The sequence below is a fragment of the Argentina silus genome (genome assembly GCF_951799395.1).
Source record: "Argentina silus genome assembly, chromosome: 4".
Lineage (NCBI taxonomy): Eukaryota > Metazoa > Chordata > Actinopteri > Argentiniformes > Argentinidae > Argentina > Argentina silus.
The window spans coordinates 9,434,121-9,447,331 of record NC_139658.1 but is presented as its reverse complement, the minus strand read 5'-3'; the positions used below and the strand labels follow the sequence as shown (position 1 = coordinate 9,447,331).

Below are 13,211 nucleotides of genomic sequence, written 5' to 3'. Positions count from 1 at the left end.
TTTTTTTAAATGCTGAACTTTTTGTACAGGTTGTCCCTTTGTTACATCAATGGGCTTGAGCTGGACCCAAGGCTGGAAGGAGGAGTTCAAGGATGAGCTGACATTGATGAAGCTCCGCCTCTCGCTCTCCAGGCCTGAGCTCCTGCTCCAACCTCAGGTGTGGACAGACAGACAGACAGACACACAGACAGAGACTGACTGACATCAATCATACTCAAACTCATTGTCACTAAAACACAGTGCTCCTCTGTAGCTAAGCATGGAGTCTCCTGGCTCGCCCAAGAGCAACAACAGGTGCCATCATGGTGACTGTGATTGACCCCACTCCCTGAGGGGGGTGCAGCTGATAGCATTATTGTCTTAGACTCCATAGAAAACTCAGACAAATATCTAATATCTTCCATCCACTCTCACACTCTACAATCAGACAGAGCTTTCCAACCTTCCAACTCTCTCTCTCTCTCTCTCTCTCTCTCTCTCTCTCTCTCTTTCTTTCTCTCCCCCCCCCTATCTCTCTCTCTCCCCACAGTGGGACATACCCCCCTGGGCCTGGCAGCTGTACAGGCTCTTCATGTTGCTGTACACCCTGGCCTGGTCTGTGTACTCTGGCCTGCTGTTCTCCTCCCCTAAGTGGCTCATCTTCTTCAGCCACCTCACCTACTGCCTCATGGGGGTCTACCACCTGGTGGCCCTCACTAACCTGCTGTGGGCCACCGTCCTGGCCAGGCGCTGCTGCAGGGAACACAGAAAGATCGCTAGTGGAGGTACGATACTCACGGAAACACGTATAATGATACGTATAGGGCAGCCAATGCTGCTTTTTTGTTAGCCTCTTCTCACAGCCGCTGTGGTGAGTCTGTCGAAAGAGACAACATGTTTTGTTAATGAATCAAATCACTTGTCAGATGGATTGAATGATTGATCACGATTGAGTTATCTTTGTTTTAAGCGGCCAGCTCTCTGCTCTTCATTCACAGGGGACGGTAGAGAGCATGGATCAGAGTCCTTGGGCCCCTTCCCTCTGCCCCTCCCCTCTCTCTTCGCTAACTCCCTGAGACTGCAGTGGTGTCTCCACAGCCTGACGTGTGCCTTCTCCCTCACTGTGTCCCTGCTCTACTGGAGCATCGACTACCCCATAGAGCACCACCCGCTGTCCCCCTTCAACATCAACATGCACGTGGGGAACTCTGCCCAGACACTGCTGGACCTCCTCCTGTCAGCCACGCCCGTCCACCTGGCCCACTACCTCTACCAGCTCTTCATTGGCTGTCTCTACATCCTGTTTGCCATAGTCTACTGGCTGGCTGGCTTCACCAACCTTAGCGGGGAGCCATACATCTACAAGGTCCTGGACTTCGGAGGGCGCCCCCTAGTGGCGTCCGTGTGCGTGCTGGGGTTTGCACTGATCTGCCTGCCTCTCTGCCATTTCCTGGTGTGGAACCTGTATGTTCTGAGGAGGCAGCTGGTGAGCAGGGTGAGAGGAGGGCGTCTGGCGCTCCGCAGGGAGGCCTGGTGGTGGAGGGGAGGGGGAGGGGAGGGCCCGCTCCCCGTCTCCCTCAGAGCCCTGTCCTCCTCACCCTCCTTGTTCACACCCAGGAGGAGAGGGGCACAGGACGGGGTGACTCAGTCCCTGGTCACACTCACCAGCACTCACTACAGTGCCGTCACAATCTATCTCTGAGATCTGATAGTGAAAAACCCGTGGACAACAGATCATTTAAACAAGGTAAAAGAAAATGGCACCCCCATTTTCTTTTACCTTGTTTAAATGATCTGTGTCATGTTTTTGTTGTATAATGTCACAGTTATTTGCCAAACAATACCTTTAAGTGATATCATTTTTCATTTTGTGGTCTGTGGTGATTTATGTAGTTTTCTGATATAATAAGGTCATATCTGTGAGGGGAAACCACAGACCTAGAGTATTTAATTGTGTACATCATCTATATACCACCAGGGGGCAGTATCAGTACTAGTTGCAGTAACACTCTCATGTGTGGTCATCATTTTACACTGATTGCATGGAGTAATAGCAGTTTTGAGTATTTGTAAACATTTTTTTAATGAGAATTCGTTCCAAGGTAATATGTAAATAATGCACCTTAAAAGGGTGAATTATGTATATTTTAATGTAGTTCCATTATTCTAGACAGTATCTTTTGCTATTACTGTATATGCCATGCATTGCATGTTATTTTGCAATAAAGACATTGCTCATTGCTATACTATGTGAAAGGACCTAATTAGATACATAAAGGATGTGGTCCCTTCTTCTATGCACATCATTATCCATCCTTCTACAATGAACAGGTGGCAGAACAGCAGCCCATCATGATGTGGTAGGAGCCTGCATGCTGAGGCTAATTAGAGTAGACTGATGCTCAAACGATTACAATCGTCAAAGGCATGCAACTGCCTCCCCCAATTGTCACGTAAAGTGCTGACACATTACATTATCTTCAAATGATGCCATAGTCAGTCTGCTGCCTCTGTCAGTCACAGAGAAGATCACTACTATAGCACCTGTATAAACATAACAACAATGCCCCCCCCCCTCTCTCCTTCCTCCCCCCCCCCCCCCTATCCTCTGGCTATCTAGTTGGAGTTCCCCTCCCTCTGTCCTGGGCACAGCCAGGCTGGATTGAATGGATTAGAGTAAAGCTGTGGCGGGTTGTGACATCACCAGTTCTTTTCTGTAACTGTAGCTTTTGTAGAGCATAGTGATTTATCTGAGAGTCTGTTTCATTTAGCTATCAAAGAAGAAAAAAGCTCAGACAAATCCTCCCCCCCCCCCCTCCCGGCTTTAACAATCACATCAGGTGGCGTGTGACCGGATTGGCAGGGAGCCAAGCTGACCCAAGTCGTCTTTCTGATTGACTGAGTGACGGCTGGGCCGCAGCAGATTTACTGCACTGTGACATTAAAACAGCAAATTGACGACCAGCTTTGAACTCTTTGTTGATTAATGTCACAGCACAAAATGAGATGCGTCTACTCCCTCTTTGCAGGGTACATTTGAACGCGCTGACAGTTGGAGTCTTGGCTAGGGATCAACTTACTAGAATCTATGTCAGTTTACAAGGCCTTTTACATAACACAACATTCACAGTTGCCTGGCCTGGTCCCAGTAACAATTATGTTGTACTTGTTGTGGTGAAGCAGATAGGGGGCAGATTTGGAGTCAAAAGAAGGGATACTATTAAATGACCCAGTCATACAATGGCATTTTTGCTTTGTATATTTTTTTCATCAAATAATCTATAATTTCAAGAGAATAATTTACTTGTGATCTCTCTAAAGATGTCTGCCGAAAACATGGAGGCCTCTTGAAATAGCAGCATCTACACAACTGTCTGATCCTGTTAGAGTATAGCACGCCTGTCATCCAAGATGTGTGTCTTAATGCTGCATTGGGGATTCGTGACATGTACAAGTGCCTTCAGTAAGTATTCACCACCCTGGACATTTTCCACATTTTGTTGTGTTACAACCTGACTTTAAAATAGATTTAATAGATTTATTTTGGTCACTGGTCTACACAAAATACCCTATAATGTCAAAGTGATTTTTTTGGAGGAAAGTTTTACTAATTAATTAAAAATGAAAAACTGAAATGTCTTGAGTCAATAAGTATCCACCCCCTTTGCTATGACACAAATAAAATTTGCTCAAATGCAAAAATGTCTTCAACATCTCACTGAATAGGCCCATCTAAGGGCAAGGATAATACTTAATATGATTTCGGAATTAATATATTTGTTTTGATAGGGTCTCTGAATTGCATAGGAATCAATTTACACCCTGGATCTGGAAAGTTGTATCTGTCACCCTGTTAGCAGTGAGGTGCTGCTGTTACTGTTTACCAGGATTTCAAATTCCTTTCAATTCCATCAATTTAGGACATGTTTTGAAACTCTAATTCAATTTCAAAGATTTTTATTTTCAATTTACAGTAGAATATAAAGAACCCACATAGTTCAGTTGCTGACCTTTGGAACTTGCAGTATATTAATTTCCCAGGACAGGACACTTGAATAACTGCAGTTGAGGTTTAGGCCTATATTGGGCTGCCAACTTTCTGAAGTAACAAGGAATTCTAGGAGCAAAGCTTGAGAAATACGAGGTGTTGGATGAGTACGTATGAGTTGGTTCAATTGTGTGTGTCTCATGCTCAATGCATGAGAGTTGGCAGCCCTGTGTTACTGTAGATATGGCTGATAGAATCATACCACAATCACTGTTTCTCTCAGCAGGCACAACATCATCTCTGAACTCATAATATATGCACCCATACAGTTTAGTTCTCAATGACTGAGCCAATTCTCTGAAATAAAAATCACTTTCTGTCGTTCAAATTTACATTCAGATGTGCGTGAAAAGGTTTCTGTCGTTGACTATTCTTGGATCTGTAATTGTAATGTGGAGATGTGGAGTGGAAGACGGAAAGCTTGGGTTACTTTCAGGCCGTGAGACTTTGCATGAACTTCATATCAGTGTTACAGACTCTTAGTCAGACTCTGAGATTCTGACTCTGAGATGACGGTTTACATGATAAGGGCAAAGAATGTCACCCTATGACACTAAATCAACTGTCTAGATGACCTGCAAAATGCATTCCCACCAAATGAGCATGTAAAAAACAATATATGACAGTTCACCCACAGTTAAAGTCCTACTCCAGATGACATGTTACCTAAATAGCCCTAGCTGTAATTACAGGGGCTTTGCCTTGATGTGTTGCAATGATGAGAGTCTTGATAAATCACATAGGCGTCAGCCCTGGTGTCCTCTGTTGACCCTGCTGAGAGTCCTGGGGTGACTCCTCTGGGCGCTTCTCCCTGGCTCGGTTTCTAGTGGGAAAACACAGGACTGAGAAATACAGATTGGGTTTGGGGTTTTGTGGTATGGGGCGGAGAGCCACTGCTGGTCAGGGGAACTTTTCCATCCGTGACTTACGGTCATGCATAACTGAGTTGTCTTTCAACATCATTTGTACAGGGCAAAATTGTCATTTTTCCAATAAGTTATTCCTCTTTGTCTATTTTAAGACAAAATGGGTTTGTATTCATTGGACATATTTTCCACCATGCCGACTGCCAATGACAAGGTGGTTCTTTGTGGACCTTTTGCCTTTAAACATTGATCTTGGCTAATACAGTGTCATAAGTTAAGTAACAGCTGTTGAAAAAGTACACTGTTCAAGTCATACTGTATATGCAGTACCAGTGATTAGCATAGTAATTATACATGAATATATTGGCCCTATCAAATATTGTCAGAGCTATGGTAAACACTTAAAATACCTTTTTCAAACTGGTTCTTGTCCTCATTCTACCACAGACATTTGAAATGTCTTTGTCACTGTTCCTCAGCGATCCAGAGGATCCAAACACAGCTAATTATTTTCAGAGGGAAGTAAATGTGAATGACAAACTGAGGGACTCATAATACACGTGACTCATGCAGGCTAGCCTTCTATAGTCTGGCCAGCTGTCCAAACAGAGGACATCTGAAGTCAATAACTAGTAAATGAACCAGCACATGAAGGACACATCCATTTCTAAAGGGTTTACATCTTTTTATGATTTTCAGCATTCATATCATGCCCTGGCGTTTCTTCTTCATTCCTTGTCTATATCCTATCAACAAAAAGCCATGGAGTTGTTTTCTCCCATCAAACCCTTGAGGTATTGCCACTTAGGTGATCTCTACAACACTGCAGAGTGCACATTCCAGTTGACTATCTCCTGTGAAATGATTGTAGTACAATATAAGTGAAGAAATGTTCAATAAGATGACAATTACAGTCACTTTACAGTCACAGTTACTTTGATGCTGCCCAATACAGGTATAACATTGTGGGAGGTGTGGCTTTAAGGAATCCCTTAATTGGAGTTGGGAGGTTCTGCAAGACCTATTCTAATTATACACTAGCAACTGTCTTTATAGCTGCTATTGTTCCTTTTAACATCAGAGAACTCTTTTCACATTGTCTCTCGCTGTTTACGGACATCAATTCCATTACCCATGGCCGTCCACACCCAAATCAAAGACTCTTTGTACAGTGTCACTTCCATTTTTGAGCACATGAACATGAACTAAATGAGCATGTTTTTAAAAAAAAAAGAAAAAAGCTCTCTCGATTGTCAGTGATTGCAGCTTGGCAGTTTTCTGTGAGTCTGTGCTCTATCCCTTGCCCCCGGGACTGTGCTGTGTCCTGTGGTTTCCAAGCATCCCCGTTGCTGCCCCCGTCAGTTGTTGTTGGCAGGGATGAGTCGAGTGTGCAGTCTGCAAAAATTCCACTCACACAGCCCAGTGTGCTCCAAACGCTCTCAGGGAGAATGTGAAGAACTCATTCAGAGAAGCTCCCCCATAGTAGGGTCAGTGAAGCCATACTATGACAGGGTCACTGAGTGCTGTGCCCAATAGTCCGAGGACATGTTCTTACAGTACATAGTCAAGCCTATGACAGATCAACTGAGATACAGATACAGTTCTTTTCAATTATTATTCACACGAGGACCATCCGATTTGGGTATGGACACTCACACTTAAGTACAGGATATAAGGCCATAAGATTCTTCGTATTGGAGCAAAGCCTACTCAATAAGAGATACAGTACAGTATCTCAAGGAGGTTTTGAGGCTGCAGTCTCTGGTATGTCTTTGAGCCTTGATCTTTTGCTGCCTACAATTATCTCTTTCAAATATCTATTTATGTTTAATTTCAGTTCCACCCCCACCTTCCTCCCTCTAGGGGTGTCGCCCCTATGTCCGTGCTCTCCTGGGGAGGCACCTGGCTGATCTCTTCATGGAATTCCTCCTGCAGAGAGAAACAATGCTCAAGGGTTCTTTGTTTCCAGCAGAGCGCTTGTGCACCACAGAGCAGGTTCTCTGATGGCCTGAGAGGGGGGACGGGGGCAGGTGGTCCCTGCAAGTGTGTTTATGTGTGTGAGAGGGGGTGCTCTGTGAACTTGTCCTGTGAAAACTTTCTCTGACGTTTGAAGTCTCAAGAAAATAACAAACAGCACTTCAGTGGTATGACAGATGTCTCCGGTTGATAAACGCTTCAGAGACTCACTGATTACACCGGCTGGTGCTGCAGCATTATGTAACGCACACAAGTGCTGTCAATTCACCCCGCTTGATTTCTATTGATGCCGCTCCAATAGATTTGTTGGAGGATTCCATTGCCAGTGATTATTTCACCACCAATGACCACCGCTTCCATTTACCCAATTGTGATGATTGATATCATTACTATTCAGAGGGTACGTTTTGTGCTTGGTCTGCTTCTAGGGCATCTAGCCGAAATATCTTCAGTGAGTAGTCACCGCCTTTGTTAGTTTGTGTGTGCGTGAGAGTTACTGACAAAGTCTCTAGAGTTCACACCCCATCAGTCTCTAAGTGATGACATGGCCCTCACTGATCTCCCACTGGTGATGTCAGTCATGCTATTGCTGTGAATTCACACAGGAGGTGTCGGGGAACATTACACATCACCCTCTATTATGAGTTGAAAATCACGATTATGCCATGCATGAAATACTGCCTCTGAATCTGTCAACATTTCCACATCATGCTTCAAAAAATGTGGGCTAAGAATATGATACCAACATTCAACAACCAAACAACACAAACACCCTGCAGATATTCCTGAAATGTAGGACGGTTGCAGCTGTGCTAAACTAGTTTTATTCCTGATGACACAGCTGACTTAACATTCCGAGACTGACTGCTCTGTTGGGAAGTGTGAAAGTGATGGAAGATCTTAATCACAGTTTGCTTGGTTTTAATCTGTATTCCTGGAAAAAAATTACAAAAAATGGGAAGGGAGTTTATCCGAAATGACCAATAGCACATGCTTTACATATTGCAGCCGCACTGAGCCTCTTTGAGACCAAATTTGGCTTGATTGTTAACATCACAAAGAGGATGGAAATTAAATGGGAAGCCAGCCAGTATCACAATGGCATTTATTGAGGGGTTTACACAAGGCTGCCCAGCACTTCCTGAGAAAAACAAAGGAATGAATGAAAGCCACACGTAGACATTGCTTAGTGGATCAGATAGTGGAAAGATAGAATCCGATGGGAATATATCAAGAGCTTGTTCAGAGTGGTTTGTCATCATATTCACACATTTTTGGAAGTCAGTTTTCCCAGTTTTTGGTAGTGGTGAATCATCAGCCTTTGAAGGAATGCCTTTAGGGAAGATGCGGCTGTATCATTGGAATGCCCTATGGCACATTCCCCAGCTTAAAAGCAAGAAGAGACAAGGCCACAAGACGTGAGTACACTACCCCCCCCCCCCCCCCCCCCACTACTCGAGGCTCTGACCACAGATCGAAACCACTGTTACCTGCGAAATGGGAGACAATACACAGTCAATCAGTGGCACAAAAAAACACCAATTGTCATTTCTGCCTAGAGCGTACAGCTGACTCTGTAGTGTACTTGTGGGCATTTCTTAAATTCTTGACTGTAATGTGCCCAGCGGTAAAAACTGAACTTTCAAGCAAAAAAAGAACCCCCTTTCTAGATGATTGTATGTACGTGTATGTTTATTTAAGAGTGGTTCTCATCATATAAATAGGATCTCATTTCATACTGTTATGCAATGGTGTTTTTATTATAAACTTGAACTTTCTTTAAGAAGACTGGCTGAGTTTCCATAGATTTTAATATTCCCCACTGCATTTTATTCACTCTCGTTCCAAATGTAGATAATGAGCCTACTCAATGGAATGGAGGAAATATATTTCACATGAATAACCACATCAAATATTCTTCACAATGTGGTGATGCTCCCTCGCTCATATGAAAGAGAACCATTTTGTTTGTGATGACAATGATGTGAATGTTTGTGATGACAATGTGAATTGCACCCATCCCGCAATTGACAAAGCAAGGAGGGCCCTGAAATGCTGACCTTAATTAAATTCGATCAAAACATCTTCCAGCAGAACTCAGCCAAACAAACTGAATGGGCTTAGTGATCTGTGAGGATAATCCTTTCTTCTTTTCTCTTTTCATTATGTGCATGAATGGGACTGCAGGGTCATGGAGTATTGAAGGTAGCTACTAGGCCCCCACGCCCACCTCCGCATTGCCCAGGAAAGAGGCTCTGCTGGACAGAGCCTTTCTCAACAAACAGGCTGATTCGGACAGATGAGATGTTGTCTTTCCTTGATATATATATACGACAAACACCGACTCCAAAATGGAGGCATTTTGTCCATCAAAGTCCTACATGATGGTCCTACTGTCTGATACAAACACCTCTATATGTTTGGGATTATATGGCTTCTCTTTTGAAATATTTGACTTAATCAGATACCAACATATGACATTTGTTTTGACAAATGATTGTTATTAAGGGTGTACTTTACATGAAAATAAACGACTCTAATTAGACCAACGATATTATGTTTATATAATCCTTGTTTTGATTTAGGTTGACACTTTCTGTCTGGGGTAAATGTTTTGTAAACATTACACTGGACCAATCTACAGTATTCACTGTGCCAGTTTTCAAAATTAAATGATGGCTTGGATGGAGCAGCATAAATTACCCTTGTAGGTACTGGTTGACTAGATTTCATACCTGTAATCCTCAGAAATCTTAAGAGTCTGACTGCTGCAGCCTTGTCCTCCTGTGAGGTGAACTTCTGAGCCCAGCAGACACCAGCAGGAGACACCAGGAGCACACACAGCTGAATGATTCCAGAACTTCCAGAGCAAAAGATTGGTAAGAACCTAAGGATCCCATTAGGGTTCAATCATCCTAATAAACAACAAATATGAATGTTGTATACTGTTCATAATGGCACTGTAATGACAGTGTCAAAAGAAATACTGTATGGAATTCATGCAATGTACTGTGAATGAACTGATCACTAATGAAAGACAGAGCTGTGGTATACATCTGCTCCACTTCTTGGGTGACCTTTGTGCATGGTGCTCCCTGTGACTCTATGGGCCCTCCTCACCAGGTAGCTGATCCCCACTGGGCCCCCTCTGAGAGGCTGCTGGGCTTATAGATTCCAGAGGTGAAATGTCTCCCGCATCCCACTAAAGGCCAGGTCCTCTGACAGCTTCAAAGGAAATAGATTGGCTCATCGATGTTCAAGGGTCACCGTATGGAACTAAAGTTTGTTTTGTCTCAGCTGTAGCCTAGTGCAGATGGCCACAGTCATATAGCCATCTTGATGATGAGGACTGAACATCAGCTATGCCTCTTTGTATTTAATACATCTGGCCAAAATAAGTATTGTCAATGGAGAAAAATTGGACCAAGTCAATAGAATCACTTTATCACCATTCATGTAAAACTATAAGATAGTGGGAACCAGAGTGTGAAAAGGGGAAAGGCGGATTCAGAGTAGAAGATGGATGGCGTCCAATAGTAGGCGGGTAGGTATTTTATGCGGTGAACATGAGAAAGAGGAGAAACGACACCCCGGACGAGGTGACATCACACAACTGTAGGATAGTCTCTCGTGCATGAATACGACCCATGACCCAGAAATGGTATGTGCGTAAACAACAGGGTTTTGGAGACACGCTTCTTGGTGGCATCGCCGTGGCAGCTGTTCTCAAAGCAGGTCACTGCAAGTGGCGGCTCATTCCGCCTTGAACAGGAATGACCAAGTCTGTGGATTTGCCTAAGAATGAAAAATATATAAATAATGGGAAATAAAGCGCATTGTGTTGCGCGCGATATTTCACTCTCATTTGACTATTATGTAAATGGTCGATCATAACATATCTATCTAAAACAAATATGAAATAAATATGATAGTGCATGGCTTTGTTTTGGTTTAATACGTCGATGAAAAATTAACAAACGACCTGTGGTTACGAATGTGATTTGGAATATTTCCAAATGATCCTCTCTAGGCAATATCACGACTCTTGGTTTAGTCATTGCGATGGATTACGACAACAGGCCTACAGGTGTATATTTACGAAAAAAAACATCGCCATGCATGAGAATGTGGCACAGCGAATATCGTTTTGTGGCGATGTATGGCCGTGAGAGCGCGTGCCGCGTGGAACACGCACCCCGCGCGCTCTGCAACCGCACAATAGAATAAATTCATTGGAGGTTACACGAAGGAGGCGGAACCTGGACCCTCTCGACATCCCACTTTTAAAAGATTATGAGGACAATTTTATTCGCCAACACATGACATCTACCCAGCAATTGAGAAGGACCTCATACGGATCACATAAAATATTTATTGTCGTATAAGAGCGAACTGGGAAGAGAGGCCACGAGACGAGGGGAAAACAAGCGGAGAAGCGGAGGCAAGATCCCGTGTGGAGATATTTGGAGTTCGGTGTGCCTCTAGTTTTCTCTGGTAAGGATAAATGACCGTTAAAGCTCAATTGAATGCTAATAATGCTACTGTCATATCAACGTTGCATAGCTTGCATGTTTCCTTAGTGACAGTATCGGTACAAGGCTAAGGGAAACGATGACAAAGACTTGGTTTTACATACAAATACTTTTTTTTTCTATGGTCTGTCGACTAACCAATTGTAACGAGATAAGACCAGAAATGTAAAATTCAAGAAAAATGCGTTCCACCAAGTTTAATCAAGACACATCATCTCAACTCTGCAGATTATAATGCCTCTAGGCTAGTAACGGTACTCAGGCACGCGTGTGGGACTTGCTCTGTCACCAGGTGGCTGTAAACTTACATTGGTCATCTAGAATACTACAGACCACATCATGCTTAGGCTATTGTACAAACCTTACTAGCCAATATGTGGTGTATACAGTAGCCTACGTTGCACAATCAATCCATGGCTCACCTTATTTGTGGCTGGCCTATTCTGACAAATGTATCCAAATGTCCTGTGATTTCCAATGACTGCAAATGACACCAGCCTATAAGTGAAGTCTTGGTGTGTGGGGTTGTAATCATGTCACACATCCCCAATGCAGTTACCTGGGTCGGTACAGTATGCATTTAGAGCATGCAACACCTGGGTGTTGTATAAGCCACTGTCCACTGAGTCCCTTCTGGGGGCTATTTGTAGGGAGGGCAGCAGGTGAGACTGAGGCTGCTGGATTTGACAGGAGTTCCTGTCTGCCTGTCAGGACTGTGCTGAACACTGGTATATTTGAATGTGTGCTGGCCCGGCATCAGCTCAGCTGTGTTCTGTTTCTCCCTCTCCATCTGAGCACTGCTTTCATTCTGAACGCAGTGATGCTCCAGTCACAGCCAGTGAGTTGTGTGCTCTGAACCGCGAATTAGGCTAGGTGTTTGAGCACGAACCTCTCTCTCTCTCTCTCTTCCTCTCTGTGTGTGTGTGTGTGTGTGTGTGTGTGTGTGTGTGTGTGTGTGTGTGTGTGTATGTGTGTATGTGTGTGTGTCTCAGTGTATGTTTGTATAAAGGGTACAGTAGAGAGCACACAATTCTGGGGATTTTATTGCCTTAGTCAAGCCAAGTGTCAAGACAGTCAAGTGTGTGTGTGTGTGTGTGTGTGTGTGTGTGTGTGTGTGTGTGTGTGTGTGTGTGTGTGTGTTTGTAAGTGTGTGCGTGTGTTTGTAAGTGTGTGTGTGAGAGAGAGAGAGAGAGAGAGATCATCCTTTCCATATTTTGAGAATCAATATCGCCATGTGACTTTGAGCCTGGCTGACAAGTCACATGTTTGTACACCAATCTAGTGATTTAATGTACAGTAGGCCTAGGGCTGAAACTAATGACTGTTTTTGTAGTCAAGTATTCTGTAGAATATCTTTTTGAATACTCAAATATTCTATAGAACCATGACCTTTCTACGAAAATGTCAAACTAGTTACACATTTCAGCAAATTTGACCAGAATCGCACTAAAGTGGCTAAATTGGTGGGTAAACGCCACGATAATGATACATTTAAATCATTGTCTAATCAGAATCAGAATCAGAATTATTTTATTTGGCCAAGTATATTTGCACATACGGGAAATTGACTCAGTGAGGTTGGTGCATGGGACATAAAAAACTAAAGCAAATATTGACAAAAAATTTACAAAATAGCAAAATATTAACAAAATAGCAATAACAAATGTACACATTTACAAAATAGAACAATAAAACAATACATTTTGTAGGCTGTGCGAGGCAATTATAACTTGATGGAGAGACAGCTTGTCTGCTGTATTTGAACCTCAATCCTAACTTCATTCTGATTGTCCATGTAATGGAATCCTG

At 43.3% G+C, this 13,211-nt stretch overlaps 1 protein-coding gene across 2 annotated transcripts in view; it reads left to right on the top strand.

Moving 5' to 3' along the window:
- The first annotated feature begins 11,263 nt into the window (after positions 1–11,263).
- Positions 11,264–13,211, top strand: part of LOC310803974 (sodium-coupled neutral amino acid transporter 3-like) — a 36,368-nt gene continuing 34,420 nt past the window's right edge. For both annotated transcript variants that reach the window (XM_083669010.1, XM_083669011.1), the window contains exon 1: positions 11,264–11,364. The gene's annotated coding sequence lies outside the window, so the exon portion shown is untranslated. The remainder of the gene's footprint in view (positions 11,365–13,211) is intronic.